The 16,600-nt window shown below is 34.7% G+C and overlaps 1 long non-coding RNA gene across 1 annotated transcript in view; it reads left to right on the top strand.

The window, feature by feature from the left end:
* The window catches only part of LOC111784488 (uncharacterized), a 3,828-nt gene extending 1,663 nt beyond the window's left edge, over positions 1-2,165 (top strand). Inside the window, exons 4-5 of the long non-coding RNA XR_015419980.1 lie at positions 134-285; positions 1,956-2,165. This is a non-coding gene — a long non-coding RNA (uncharacterized LOC111784488). The remainder of the gene's footprint in view (positions 1-133; positions 286-1,955) is intronic.
* The last annotated feature ends 14,435 nt before the right edge of the window (positions 2,166-16,600 follow it).

Below are 16,600 nucleotides of genomic sequence, written 5' to 3'. Positions count from 1 at the left end.
TTTCATATGTACATAGTTTGAATTGTTCTTAAGTTTAATTAGGAGTGCATGTGACTTACCAGTACCAAGATCATATAAAGTGTTTGTCACTAGTAATGGACTTTAAATCTGCCCAAATCTTGGTACTACCCAGGTTCTATTATGGTATGACAGCTCTAGGGCTTCCACCCATGCATCACAGTCTCCTTCTGATGCTCGCGAATCTTGTGTCATTGACCACACTTGTGGCAACTGTAAGTCAACGAGGACGAGCTTCAATAGACTCATATGAAGCTTCTCACTCAGGTGGACAAATACCTTGTGTTCTTAGAGTTCTCTTATGTCGTTCCCTTAACTCTGTGTAGTAGTGCTTTTACATTTTTAACGCAACCACTATGGTAGCCAATTCAAATTCGTGAGTCATTGTCTAAGTTCAACTCTTTTCATAGTATGAGACGTAGGAAACAACTTACTACATCGTGAATATACAACGGGTTAGTTGTGACATCGCCATTCACAACATCCTACATTATGTCGAACCTACTTGTCTTTCCATTAGGACCTATCTTCTATGCTTCTCGAGATTTGTATCCTCTTATAGTACCCCCACTTAGGCACTACTATAGAAAATCTACTCATGTACCATATCCCTCTCAGGTACTGTTGGGGATCACCTACTTGCAGCCTACCTTAGAAACTTAGAAGGAAAACAACTTTGGGAAGGTTGAGGAACAGGAGCTCAAACACGCACGAGCAAGTAAGTAGCCATATGGAGCAGGTATCAAGTAGTACTAGTTGATAGGACAAGGGGCATATGATTAGAAATCATATCTGAGAACCTAATTGACCTAGTAACATGATAATTAAACCTAGAAACGTGTATAGTTTACCGTTTAGCACAATTTACAGGTTTATAGCTTTAGTTATTCATGTTTGAGAACTTGGATAGTTTGGACATGTTTATCTGCTTTCCAGCCTGCCTAGGTTAATTTTATTCCTTGTATTGAACATGTTGAGCATGATGTATGTTATGATTGTCTTTAGATGCATACTAAGGGGTTAGGAATCTTGTTTATGCCCAGTTATCCTTTGAATGATCGTTATGTGCCCTAGAGTGTTTGCTATGTTGGTTATAGATCAAGAACCACTATTTTACATTACTAAGGTACTAGAACGTAGTTACAAGTCCCACTATTTTCTTTAGGTTGACCAGGTATCTTGTAAGGACGGGTGCAACCCTAATTTGTATACTAACCAAGAGGGGTTAGGGTCTATTTGGTACATTTAGCTCAATTGTCACCCTTAGTGAGTTTCAGGAGTCATATAGGCTACGTTACTGAGGCTAGTTTTGGTTGTGCCTAGTGGGGGAGCTTGGTTAGTTACTGTCTCTACTTGGAAGAACAACGTGACATGTAGTTTACTGTCTAGCCCAAGAGGGGGCGTGAACAAGTCATTTACTGTCTTTGCTTAGAAGGGTGATGCGACAGACTATTTACAATTTTCGCCTAAAAAGGCAATATAACAGGTAGTTATAACCCGACACCACTAGGGAGAATCCTCTAGTTGGAATTCAGTAAATAGTTAGGTGTGAAGTATGTATATTACGTTAGAGCAAAAGGGCTCCTCCATACTTATTAGACTTACCCTGGGCTCGACCTTGTGAGCATACATGTTGAGGCATATTGATTCGAGGTGCATTTCGCACAAATATTATGAGGGGCCTAGGTATGCGTAAACCGTGTAGAGTACCCAAAACCTTGAAGTTTATGACCCCATGGGGGTTAGAACACTCCACATGGGATGTATGTATAGGGTTTTGGGACATAGAGACCTAGATAGGTTAAGGCTAACTTTAGGGGTAATTATAAGCACATAGCTTTAGATTCTGTGTAAATGAACAAGTTTCCGCGAGAGTCTACAAATAGCTTGCTTACTGAGTACCTTATACTCACTCTTGTTATATTTTTTGTTTTTAGATGAGCAATAGAGCACGGGTCATTGTGGGGGTGTGCTGGGTCGTGGGTCGTGTGGCTGTGGAGGCAACCTTGTTGACTATAATTTTTTTAATCTTTTGTTTATTTGTACATGATTTTTGTAATTCTTCCATTGCAAGTGATCTTTGTATTTTAAATAGCGCAGGAGCGAATGTATGCATTTAAATTGTGTTATTTTAATGTGTGTATTTATTTGCTTGATTTCTTTCATTTTAAAAGCGAAAAAATATATCGCTTTTTTATAACATATTTCATCGAGATGGTCTGTATTTTGATGCATCATAAATTTGGTCATGACAAGAGCACTTTTTAATCTCCTCAGGATGTCTTAAGCTTTCACTAACATTAAGCTCACTTACTGATCATTCATTTTCAATGTAATTGTCCATTGATAAACATCCACTATTGTCCTCCCTATTTTTATAAAAGTTCTTGCAAAAATAATAGAAGGATCATTGTCTGCCTCTCATACTCTAGTATGGTGAATCAAGATATCCACTATTTTCCCTTCTAGGTGTAATGAATCTATTAGGGTTTAGGGTTTGTTTTCAAGATTGCAATACACTGATGATTTAAAAACATTATTTTTAAATTTCTTAAATTTCTTCTCGATGTTAAATATGTGCTTAAAAACTTTCACATATAGTATTTGCTTCAAAGTTTCCACCAGAGGATGAGGGTTGTTTATGTGAATCTGTTTTAGAATGTCTATAAACTACTCAAGATGAGCCTCCTTAGTTTAACCCTTCTTTAAAGTGTGGTCTTCCTCATCTTCCTTTAGTTTTTCTTCTTTATTTTGTATATCCTCTTGAGGTTTGCTTATATGCTACTCTTTTTCATTCACATCTTCCTTCTTGCTCCTCTTAGTTTCTCAGACAACTGTGATTTCTTAGAGCTTGAGTTTTTATCCAATGTCTTGCTACTTCTAAGTTTAATATCTTGACATTGCTCCTTTTCTCTCTTGGGATTCTTAGTGTTGGTAGGGAACTTCCCTTGAGGTCTACTTCTTAGTTTAGTGGCTAGCTGTCTCATTTGTATCTCCAAGTTTCTTAGAGAAACTTGTTCCATCATTCTTTGTCATAGACTCCTATATGTTGAGAGTTGTTAACTCCCTGAGCTTGAGGCAACCTCTGCCTTACTCCAATTGCACTTCGATTATGTTGGCCAAATCGGATAAATTGATTTTTACTTGATTCAGGTGGTTCCTCCAATCTGGGTTATATGTGATGATAGTCTTAGACTATCGGTAACCTCGAGACTTGGTACATAGCCATAACATGAATCAATTAGAGTCTATAGATAAGTTGCTTACTGAGTATTTTATACTCACTCATGGTATTTTCCGATTTTTAGATGGTTTATGAGGTAACGATCAATGACATGAGTAAGTGTGATTCGACCGTGTCACCATTTATTTATTTATTTATTTTTTTAATTTCTAAATTATTGAATCTTTTAAGCCCTACATTGGTACATGGTGGTTTATGAATCTAAGCTTCAAAAAGCGTATTTTTATAGATTGCTATCACAACCCTAGGTCGATAGGTGATAAGGCAACCCTAATCCTCAGCTCAATGATCAAAGTTTTTTTGAGCAAGAACACTTCAATCAAAGAAATTAACACCTTATACAAAATTTGGATAAACCAAGAGAGGCTAGAATTAGATTACCTCTTAAAATCAAAGATCTAGAGGTCAAATTTGGAACCTTGTTCTCGATTGAGTCACTCCATAATCGATCTTAATCAAGATTTGAATGAATAACTCAGATGCAATCTACCACTAGAATTGAGATCTCAAATTTCATTCATCCAAAATCCGCCTTTTACATACTAATGTGTGGTACTCTCCACAAAAAGAAACTTTCAATTCTTCAAATGCCCACCAAAGAAGTTAGTGACCATAATTTATTCACACTCACTTTAATCTACACAAAGGAAGAAGTCAATTTGACAAATAACTTCTCACCCGTCTGTCCACTACAAGAATTATGAAAGTAAAAATAATAAATAAAATTTTCTAACAACTTATCAATCAAGTGCAATTTATAGCAACTTCATCCGCTACTTCAACCGTGCAAATATTCACTTATGAAGCTTTAAATGGTCCTTCCTCAATCGAATTAACTTGTAACACATGAAATAATGGTTGAACCGAGTCTATCCAATTTTGTGAATGAATAATGAATGCTTGTTGAATCTTCTTGGCCTTGGATTGTGTAATAGGTTCAGTTGGAACATTCGAAATACCGCGATTCTTATCATCTTCCCATTTTCAAAAGGATTCGTCCTCGAGTCAGAAAAATTATCACCTTGCTTATATTTGATGACATACAGAAATGTTTCAATAAACTCCACCCACTTTGCATGCCTGAAGTTCAGTTTGCTTTGATCCTTAAGATACTTCAAGCTTTCCTGATAAGAGTAGATTACAAATTTTGAAGTTTAGTTTTCTTTGATCCTTAAGATACTTCAAGCTTTCATGATAACAGTAGATCACAAATTCTCTAGGCCATAAGTAAGTAATGTTGCTACACTAGCGAGCTAAAACAAACAATTTTTTTTTTTTTTAATCATAGGTAGGATAGTTGAATGCTCCCCATTTAGTTTTTCACTACAATACATTAAGGGTTTTCCATCTTACAACAAAACAGCATCTATATCCAAACCACTTGCATCACACTCAATTTCAAAGGTTTTATCAAAGTTAAGTAAGACAAGTAATGATGCATTGGTTAATTTCTTCTTAAGCTTATTGAATGCATTCTTTTGCATATCCCCATTTAAATGGTGCAGCTATGGTTCTAAAATCTTTTATAAATCTCTTTGAGAAGCCAACTAACCCATAAAAAATCCATAAAAAATCCAAACTTCACTTGTACTCTTTAGCGTTGGCAAGTCACTGATGAGAATGAAATTTAGAATGAAATTTTTCCATGCAAAATACTCTTATTAAAATTAGAATGAAATTTCTCTTTTCTTTGTGTAATCAAAACTGACTTAACATGCTCCACATGCTCAAGCAAAGTTTTCAAATAAATTAAAATATCATCATATACACAACAACACGTTTTCCATATATTTTTTTCAAAACATTATATATTGAGCGCTAAATGTACTAGGATCATTAGTTAATCTAGAAGGCATAACAAGCCATTCATACCATCTGAACTTAATTTTGAAAGTTGTTTTCCATTCATCTCCTACATATATTCTAATTTGATAATATCAAGATTTCAAAACAATCTTTATAAATAGACATGAACCATGCAATTCATCAAGCATATCGTCTAGTCTAGGAATAGGATGTCGATACTTTACCGTGATTTTGTTGATGGCTCTACAATCCACACACATGCGCCATGTTCAATCTTTCTTTGACACCAATAAGATTGGTATAGAACATGGGCTCAAAATTTCCCGTATATAGCCGTTCTCCATGAGCTCCTCTACTTATCTATGAATTTCTTTACTCTCAGTTGGGTTGGCTCTATAAGCTGGCCTATTAGGAATGACTGTCACCGGAATGAAGTCTATTTTATGTTCAATACATCTAATGGGAGGTAGTTCTTTAGGTACTTCATCTTGGAACACGTCCTCAAATTCCTTTAAAAGAGATTGAAACATAATAGGCAAAGACAAGTTGTTATCGTTAGAGACCAAACATCCTTCCTTGTACATAAGTACAAATATGGTTTTTTGTGAAAACTTTGCCTTTCTAACCTCTAACTTTAGTCAAACAACTCACTTTCTTTCCTTTTTTTTCTTTTTTTCAATTTCATTCTTCTTTTCACTATTTTTTCTCTTAATTCTTCTTCCTCGAACTTTTTTTTTTTTTTTCTCCAACTTTAATGGATCAACAAATACATATGAAGAACTCAAAGGTACAAGAGTGGTTTTTCTACCATCTTTTATAAAAGAATACCTATTCAAATAACCATCATACATGACCTTCCTATCAAATTGTCAAGGTGGGCCAAACAATATGTCTCCAGCAAGCATTGGTAGCACATTACAAAGAACTTCATCTTTATATTTTCCCAAAGTAAAAGATATTAAAGCTTGAGAAACTACCTTCATTGTTCCACTGTCATTGAGTCATTGAAGTTTGTAAGGTTTAGGATGGTGTTGGGTTGAAATTTGAAACATTTTGATCAACATGGTACTTACTACAGTAATGCAACTTCCACTATCAATAACAAGACTACAAGCAGTCCCCTTGACTAAACACCTTGTGTGAAATAGGTTGTCTCTTTGATCAACATCATTCTTCGTCACTTGAGTTTTAAGAAGTCTTCTTATAACAAGTGCCAAATGACTCGCATCTTCCAATTCCTCCTCATTCTCCTAGATTTCTTCTTCAGCTAGCTCATCCTGGTCACTGTCTTCACTATCTGTGACAACTTATCCATTCTTGATGATCATGCTCTCTTGTTAGGACAATCACGACTATTATGACCAATTCCTTGACATTTTCAATATTTGATGTCCCTATTTCTTTCTCGAACCTCCCTGTATTCCTCGACTTTCTCTTTACCTTTGGAGGTCTCAACTTTGTCCTTTTTGTCAAGCTCATACTTGCCTCTAACCTTGAAATCTATCTTTTCAATATTTGCATCCTTTTTCCAAGTGTTGAAAGTAGTAGACTTAGAAATAACATACCTTTTGGAGTTCTTCTCCCAAGCTAGTTATCTTTTGATTTTAACAGCAAGGTGTGACAATTCTTGCATATCAAAGTATGCTTGCCTATCCACTTGATGAGCAAGTTGTCGGTTTAACCCACCAAGGAATCTAGCCATTGTATCCTTCTTGTCTTCATCAATGCATGCTCTATTCCTAAGGGCCTCCATTTCTTTATAATATTCTTCAACGCTTTTGGATCCTTGGTTCAAAGTATAGAGTTTTTGCTTGAGTACTCGAGAATAATGCTTAGGAATGTACCTTTTTCTCATTAATGTCTTCAGTTCTTCCCACGTTTCAATTGGTTCTTCATAATTTCTCCTCCACTATGATTTCAAAGATGTCCACCAAATAATTGCGTAATTGCAAAATTCAGCCACGATAAGTTTTAACCTTCTTTCTTTATTAAAATTGTTGCAATCGAAAACATGCTCAATTTTTCAATCATATTGCAAATACTCATCTAGATCAGATCTACCATAGAAAGTTGACCGCTTGGGAAGGAGGTATTTCAGATAAGTCGTCCGAAAATACATCCGGGAACTCATTTACTATTGGCACATTTTCTAGGGTCTTTTCCTTTCCTCTTATGTATACGGCACATGCTACTATAGCTCATATGCCTTGTTGGACTAATCTCTTTGCTTTCATCATCAAGACTACCTTTGGGGTAGTCCCGGAACTTGTGCATTTAAATTTGAAACTAGATCCCACCGGTGATGAGATTACCACTTCCTTTTTATGACAATCTATACTAGCATGGCTTTTGGCTAGCCAATCCATGCCTAGTATGACGTCCAAGTCCATCATGTTTACTACCATCAGGTCAACGCTTAGAGTTTGGTTCCATATGATTAGTTGGTCATTCTTTACTCTATCCCTAACTACTAAGACTACCCTCAAAGGGGTGCTTACAGACATTTCATGCAACAAGGGTTGTAATTCAAACCCTATCTCTGGTCCTTCTTGAGGTGGACTCTTTTCAGCCTCACCTCGTCCTCTACCTCTAATAGGAGACGTTCCCTTCCTTGTCTTACTCTTTCGCGTGATCTAGGCAGCATGGTTCTAGAAACCAAGATAGCATCTCTTAAGTCTAAGGTTCATCACTATCTAATATATATATATATATATATATATATATTATTAAAAATACATAGACTAAAGTCACATTATATTGCATACAAAATCACTCAGCATGCAACAAATCACATTATACTCTATAATAAACATATGAAATATCACAACAATTTTAGTAATATCAATAGAAAAATGCATGCAAGTTCGAAAACATTTCTCTTTTCTTATCTTATGCAAGGCGTACCTGACGGTGACGGGGCATGGATGTTGGGACCATGGAACGTGTCAAGCCTACATCGTAGGCTAGTCTAAAGAATCTAGAACCTAGAGCTCTGATACCAACTGTAACAACCCTAAATTTCCACATACTCAGAGTCGCTACTAAGAAATTTTCTACTTAATTTAAGATCACTACTGTATACATATCATGAACATTGAATGCGACAAGACTTCATTTAAATTCCATAAAACGTAACCTTTTTCTTAAAACACAGTCATGGACTTGCGTGTTTTGAAAACACCTTTAAAACGGCACAACGAAATGCTAATTAAAATAAACAAACATTTAAATTAAAAACATCCTATTCTAACCTAAGTCTAAGAAACTAAATACCACTACCCTATGCATGTGACATGGTCTCGAATTGCGATGCCGTCGTCAACCATACAGGAATGCCTTGCCTTAACCTGAAAAATGTAGTAGCACATGGCTTGATTATTTAAAGAAATACTCAGTAAGTGACCCCACTATTAGGGTTAAATGCAAGAACATGCGAATGCAATCATGGGACCTATCCTTTCAATCTATTTTCCTACGGTACTGTCCTAACAGGTAACTTGGATGTGTATCATATACTCTACACACAGCCCATACGTGCAAGTATGGACTAACCAATCAGTTCGCACGCCACTGGGCCACTTTCCTTGTCGGGTGAGCATACTTTGGGAGCTCCTTAAGCCAGACACCCGTTAGAACTAGTAACCGCCACGGCAGCATTATGTAAAACAAAATGGTCGTACCCCTACCGGCAGCATTTTGTAAAACATAATGATCGTACCCCTGCCCATCGTGATGAAATAGGGGTATCCCCCAATGCATGAGCACAGATAATGCATGAGGTCCCAATATTTTTCCATTTTCGACATTATTAAATATAACCCCACTATCGTTTTACATTCATATCATATCTTTTCTCATTTTTCAGTTCTCATATCATGCATAATTCTAACGGGTTATATTTCATTTCATTTATTGTGATATCATGTCATTCATAACATGTTGTATACATACAATTTAGAAAACATAACATAACATTTCATGCTTTTAACATGTCATTTCATAACGTGCAATTCATACAACAATTACCTCAATGGTCACACAAAACAATATAAACATAACATATCACATCACAATATATCGTATCATAAACATGTCATATCGTAAGCACTTCGTGGTCATATCGTTCCCTAACTTATCATAGCCTTAACGTTCTTATACCTATCACAATCATATCGTTACGTGAATGTACCTTAGCCATATCATCACAGGAACGTATTCTAATGCTATTGTTCTATCAATCTATCACAAACTTATCCCTTTCTACCCATAACCTAACCGTATCCTTTCATCAATCTCTCCTATCCATAACACCCGGTATGTAAGCTAACCTTAACGTATCATGAACGTATCTAACTCCTATCGTTACATTTCGTTTTGTGCATCCCTCTCGTATCTTATCCCAAACATATCATTGAACACATCGTACCGTAATTATTATCATACAATTCACGTATTTTAACATACACATAACATATAAGAAGCATATCGATCCACAAACAATTCACACATATCAATATATATGACACGTGCAGAACCACGGGGCACGTGTCAACATCAAATATAACTATGCCGATAGTAAGGCCACTTACCTGATTAGCTTAGGCTGATGTCCTGACGTTATCCTTAATGAAAGTCCATTAAAATCCAAGTCAACCTCTATGATCCCATGACATCAGTTTCAATTTTGAACTTCTACAAAATTGTTTCTCTAATTTATATTGGTCCATGTGTTATACTTCAGGTGAACATTAGAGTCTTTGCCTAAGTCAAGTCTAGAAATATTTATATATGTTTATTGTAGTATTATTTTCCTACAAACCACTTAATACCATTAACATCTTCAAGATATAATAACCATTAACATTTTCAAGATATTCTATTTTCTTTAGTGTTTAATGCCCTTTAACATTTTCCAAATAATTTCAATTATATTCACAATCTTTCCTCTCTATTGGTTTCCTTCATGTAATTATATTCACAATCTTCCCTCCTTTGTTTCCTTCTTAACAGTTAGTTTTAGCCATCTTTGAATGAATTCTTCTTCTAATTATATTCACAATCTTCTCTCTTTTGTTTCATTTTAATAATTAGTTTTAACTGATTTTTTAATGAATTCTTACTTTTTCTCTCAGGAATGGCTTTAATCCCTAATTCCAAACTAACTAATGATAACCAAATTAATAAATTAATAAATTAATATAATTAAATAAAATAAAATAAAAACTACTAATTTGATGGAAGGCAATATCTTTTTCTAGCTCAACTAAATAACCTTTTTATTTCTGTGTTTGTGATTTTTTTTTTCTTTCATTCAAAGGAATTCTGATAAGTTAATGCTTTATTTCTATTTTTGTTGGTTACAATTACTTTTGGCCAATTTAATAGATTCTATTTTTTTTTTAACTAAATAATTGGATAAAAGAAGAGGAGATAGGAGATATAACATACTAGAAATCCCATCTTCATAATCTCTAAGCATTTATGTTATTTTCTCAAATCTGACATTTACATTTTTTTGCATTTTCGTTGGCTGTAAGTGTGACGTGTGTTGAGGAGAGATTATTAGAAGAAAGGTACAAAGAGAAATGGGAAAGAATTGTTTTTATTTATTTATTTATTAATTTATTATTATTATTTTCTTAAAACAGAATAATAATTTTTATTGGTTTATTTATTTATTTATTTTTGGGCTATTACAACCAACGTCCCATGCTCATGCTAGAATATAACTCTTATATGAATATCATTTATAACGTAAACTACGAAAAACGCTTAAAACAACTTTTTCTCTGAAAAACACAGTTATGATCTTACGTATTTAAATACGAAACACTTAAATTTAGAAAAAATAAAAGCAATACAAATTAATTTACAACAATGAAATGCATAACAATCTATTATAACATAAACCTAGAAATTTAAATATGACTCTACCCTATGCACGTGCCACAGTCTTTGGTCACGATGCCGCTGTCCTCTGTACAAGTGCGCCTTGCCTTTACCTGAAAAATGATGTGGCACACGACCAGAGTATTTCAAAGAATACTCAGTAAGTGGTCCCACTACAGGGAGCCATGCAAATGCAAACACATGCAATCATGATTTACGGACCTATCTCTAACATCATAGAGGTGGCCTCCAGTCTCAGACAAATTGGATGTGTAGTACTTCTCTACACATGACTCACACCGTGCGAGTGTGAATCTCCAGGGCGCTCACACACCCCCTGGACCCTCTGGTCAAGCTAATCTGTAGCGACGTTCGGAGGTCAACGGAACCCCATAGTGTCATGCGCCTCATGAATACTGTAACGACCTAAAATTTTCTACTTAATCTAAAGTCCCTACTGCATACGTACCATAATCATTGAATGTGAAAGACTTCATTTAAATTTCATAAAACATAACCTTTATCTTAAAACACAGCCATGGACTTGCGTGTTTCAAAAACACCTTTAAAACGACACAACAAAAGACTAAATAAAATAAATAAGCATTTAAGTTAAAACCATCCTATTCTGGCCTAAGTCTAAGAAAATAAATACCACTATCCTATGCATGTGCCATGGTCTCAAGTTGCGATGCCGTCGTAAGCCGTATAGGAATGTCTTGCCTTAACCTAAAAAATGTAGTCGCACATGACTTGAGTATTTAAAGAAATACTCAGTAAGTGACCCCACTATTGGAGGTTAAATGCAAGAACATGCAAATGCAATGATGAGACCTATCATTTCAATCTAGTTTCCTACGGTACTGTCCTAACGGGTAATTTGGACGTGTACCATATACTCTACACAGAGCCCACAATATCAGTATATATGACACGTGCAGAACCACAGACACGTGTCAACATCAAATATAATCATGCCGATAGTAAGGTCACTTACCTGGTTAGCTTAAGTCGTTGTGACGAATATATCTTTAATGAAAGTTCAATTTCGTCCTTTGAAATCAAAATCAACCTATGTGAGCCCATGACATCCGTTTCAAGTTTGAACCTTGTAAAATTATTTCTCTAATTTACATTGGTCATTATTAAAGTCTTGAAGTGTTATATATATATAATGCTATCTTCAACCAGAAAAAATTTAATGGAGTTTCTTGCTGTACGATATTTTACTGTTTTATTTTTAAATTATGTTCAACAAATCTTTCCTCAATCTCCCTTCCTCACTCTTTGTAATTATTTTCATTCATCCTCTTATCAGTAATTATTTTCATTATGTAAATAGATTTTCAATTATGTAAACAGCCAATTTTAATCTTGTTTGATCTTATAGATTTTTAATCTGTCAACTAAAATTTTATTGATTCTAACCTTATTTCCTATAATTAAAATGCTTAAAAAATCTAATTAATTGGAGATGGGATATGATTATTATACATAAAATATGCTAAGATTGGATCCTAAATTAATTTTTTATAACCATAACTATAAAAAAGAAATCTTATAGGATTTTACCATAATAACCACCCAAATCTCTTCAAGTAAATCTGCATCCTATTAGCTTAAAAGCCATTTTACTTTTTCTCGACATTTTTGTTTATTTTTGGGCGAATTGTGATATTGTGGGGTTGAGGAAAGACGATGCCGTTGGGATGAGAGGTTAGTGGAGAGAAATGAATAAATTTTATTTTATTTTTTTATTTTTATTTTTAAGTAATCTTTTTTTAGTTATTTAGGTATGAATTATTATTATTATTATTATTTTCACCTATATATATTTATAATTATTTTTATTTGTTTATTTTTTTTTTATTATTTTTTTTTTGGGCTATTAATCATATTCCTCTACAAGAAACTTTCGTCCCCGAAAGTGTTTTAATCTTGGAATAACTCGGGTCCTTATTCTAAGAGTTCTTTGTTAAGTCTTCAAGTACCACTAAGTAAAAATTCTTAACAAGTATACCCTAATCCATATGAGTCATAAACGTTTATTTACATGCATCAAACTTTCGTAAGCCTATCACTTGGTATTCATAGAAACTTTGGTTTCTTATAAAGTCTCTCGATGGACAGTTACGTATTTTAAATCTTGATTCATACTCCAAAATTGTTTAATTCCCTAAAATCAAATTATATGAGACTTATTTATGATATATGTCTTCTAGGATCTTGAAAACGTCAGAGAATTTTCATAAGGGTCTTTTGGTCATTTACCACCCCAAACCTTGGTTTAGTTCTTCCACCTATTCCAATGGCCTTGTAACTTTGTGTAATCCCTTTACACCATGGCATAAGGCTCTCATCAAATTTCATGTCATTTAGAGGTCACTTTGGTAAAAAACTAGTGGTACATAATTATAGGGGCATTTTAGTCATTTTACACCTATACTTGGTTTAGCCCGTTGTCATAACCTAATGGTCACCAAATTTCGTACATAACATTATCATGCCATATTGAGCCTTCTTCTAAAATTTCATGGGTAGCATAATTCATTTAAGGTTTGTGGCTCAGACACTTCATTGAAATAAATGTTCATGTGTACATTAAGGTTGGAAAACTTACATAGTTCCTCACTTTTTTTTATTTATTATTTTTTAACTATGATTCCATCTACTGGATCAATAGTTTTACTAGTTTCTGCCTTACATTATTCTCCAAATCAGATTCTCTAAACTTAGCTAACGGTTCACTAATTGACCTTTTTGTCCATACATTCTCAAAATCTCATTTTAAAATATGGATCTCTACCTCCACAAGAAAATTGTTGATAAAAATCCAAAATGGCACTTTCTTTTGATCCAAATTTTTTTCCTCTCTCCTTATCATCAAAGAACATAATAAAATTGTTGATAAAAATCCAAAATGGCATTTTCTTTTGATCCAAATTTTTTTCTCTCTCCTTATCATTAAAGAAAGATAGAGAAAAATTTGAAGGTAGAAACATTCTCAAGAATTTCTCTTAAGATTTGAACCCATAGCTGATGATAGAACTAAAATAGATATTTTTTGTTTCCTACTCACACGCGCTCATATCTTTGTTTCTCGATCAATCTATAATTCTAATCTTCCTCCCCAATCAGATATTATGGTGTCGGTATAGACCAAAATTTCGTTATAGTTCAATTCTGATCGGTCATACATACCGGGCTTTGCAATATTTGACTTATCAAAATTCTGTATAGTCTATTTACTATAGAAGTTCCCTAGGGATTCATTAGAGAAATGTTTCCAATTAAAATTGTTCGTTCTCTGGTAAAAAAAAAAAGAAAAAAGAATTGTTTTCCTTTCCTCATTATGGATTGTATTTCTATTGTTTGTAAGTGTCCACTTTATTTGGTTCATCATTAATGTCTCATCTTTGTAGATGAATTCCATACACAAATTTGCCTATTTTCCCATACAAAATCAAGAAATTTGTAATACTTCTTCTCTTTCGGCTACCTACCCCAGTTCTAGTAAATTTTTGGAGTCAAAATCATGACATGAAACTGGTTAAAAACTCCACCCTAACCCAATGCAAATCGAATGCACTAGTAAATTACATGGATCTACAAACGACTTCCTATATTTGATTTGTGGTCAAGCTAGAGTTTGAGGATTTGGTAACTTTCATTGGAAACATTGTCAAATAGGCTTTTCTCTTGGTATACCTTATCTAGTGCAGCCCAAAACTAATGTTCCTATAACCATAACTGAAAGACATCACAACCCTTTCAACGCCTTTGTAATATCAAGAATGGGCTTAACAAAATTCTCTTCTAAAAATTGGTATTATATAAGCATGGTGGATGAGAACGAATCAAATCAGATGGTTCTATTTCTCAATCTTTCTGACTTGCTCCTATGGAACTAAGAAAAATCACTCATTCACAACCACTAATGAAGGATTCCTCGAAAAGTTAAAGGAATTTCTCTCGTATCAAAGACTAGGAAGATGAATAATCCCTCCTAGAATCCTTTGGTCCCTTCATTTTTTTTTTCTATTATCCATTTACTTATCTTACTTTTAATATCTAATCAAATTTCATTCTATTAGAATAAAAATGGATACATTCAATGACATTTCAATCTGGCACCAGTTACATAATAATACCACTCCTAGCATGGAAACATAACCCCGATAGGAATATGTATGATATGTAAAGAAATGAAAATGAGAATGACATGTAAGCATGAAACGTGACAAGGGGTTATGTTCATTAATGTTAAATGTAGGACTAGTGGGGACCTCATGCATATTGTGTAACGACCCTAAATTTCTACATATCTAGAGTCGCCACTAACGTCTCATGCTCATCTCTAATGCAGAATAAAAATCTAAGAATGCTCATCTTTATTAGCGGAAAAATTTAAAACATCAGAATACATTTAAACATTGGAAAACACTGCTGGACTTACGTGTTTCAAACATCGTGCTGGAGTTCAAAAGATAAGATAAAACGATTACAAATTAATTAATATAAATGAATGAAATGCAAACGCCCTATCCAAACCAAGACTAGGAATTTTAAATATGCAACTATCTTATGCACGCGCCACAGTCTCTGATCACGATGCCACCGTAAATCGTACATGGGAGCCTTGCCTTTACCTGAAAAACAATATGGCACACGGCAGAAATACTCAGTAAGTGACCCCACTATAGGGGCCATGATAATGCAAACACATGCAATCATGAATAGGGACCTATCTCTAATCATCTTAGGGGTGGCCTCCAGTCTCGGAAAAATTGGATGTGTAGTACTTCCCTACACACGACTCACACGTGCGAGTGTGAGTCCCCAGGGCGCTCGCACACCCCCTGGACCCTCTGGTCAAGTTAATCTGTAGCGACGTCCGGAGGTCAGCGGAACCCCATAGTGTCATGCGCCTCATGAACACCCTCATCTGTGTGCTTTCGCACCTGTGCGCATTCGCGCTCATCATAAGGTGCACGTCCGCACTCATCATCTCTAGGGGAAGTAGCCCTATGCTTATGAACATACGAAATGCATGAGGTCCCTCTAAATCCATCGTAATGCTCTTCTGACACAACCCTCTAGTCTCATCTCTTTGTTACTCTAGGTAACGCATACTCGTGGATATTTATATTAATATTATTTTCATGCTCTTAGGGTTGTGTCTTATGTCGATCTAACGACATGATGCAATATGGCACTCATCATCATCTAGCATGCTCAATATGGAAAACATCATCATATTAAGGTAAAAATCATGCAATCATCATGCTCATCATAATCCCACAACGTGCGTCAAACATATCAAGCGTCACTCAACAAAATATGTATATACTGCACATATCATCAAGCATCATAATCCACACATCATCATAACTCATTCAATTTATTTAGCCTATCCTATAGTAAGGCCACTTACTTGGTTAGCCTTGGCCGAAGTGCTCCCTAAATAGCTAAACGTAAGCTCCCGTTCCGTGAGAGCTGCTTCCTACGTCGCCGGGGTTTGTTTTCTATTACACCGTTCACCACTTTCCGTTAGTATTTCACAATTAATTTACCTATAATTTAATAAATGTGAAATACGGCTCTAAAACGGCCTCAGATACCTTAATCGGGGCCGAAAACATA

Source organism: Cucurbita pepo, chromosome 2, assembly GCF_057944985.1.
Source record: "Cucurbita pepo subsp. pepo isolate OVF chromosome 2, ASM5794498v1, whole genome shotgun sequence".
Lineage (NCBI taxonomy): Eukaryota > Viridiplantae > Streptophyta > Magnoliopsida > Cucurbitales > Cucurbitaceae > Cucurbita > Cucurbita pepo.
Note: the sequence above shows the minus strand (reverse complement) of the source record. Positions and strands in the feature narration are given on the sequence as shown.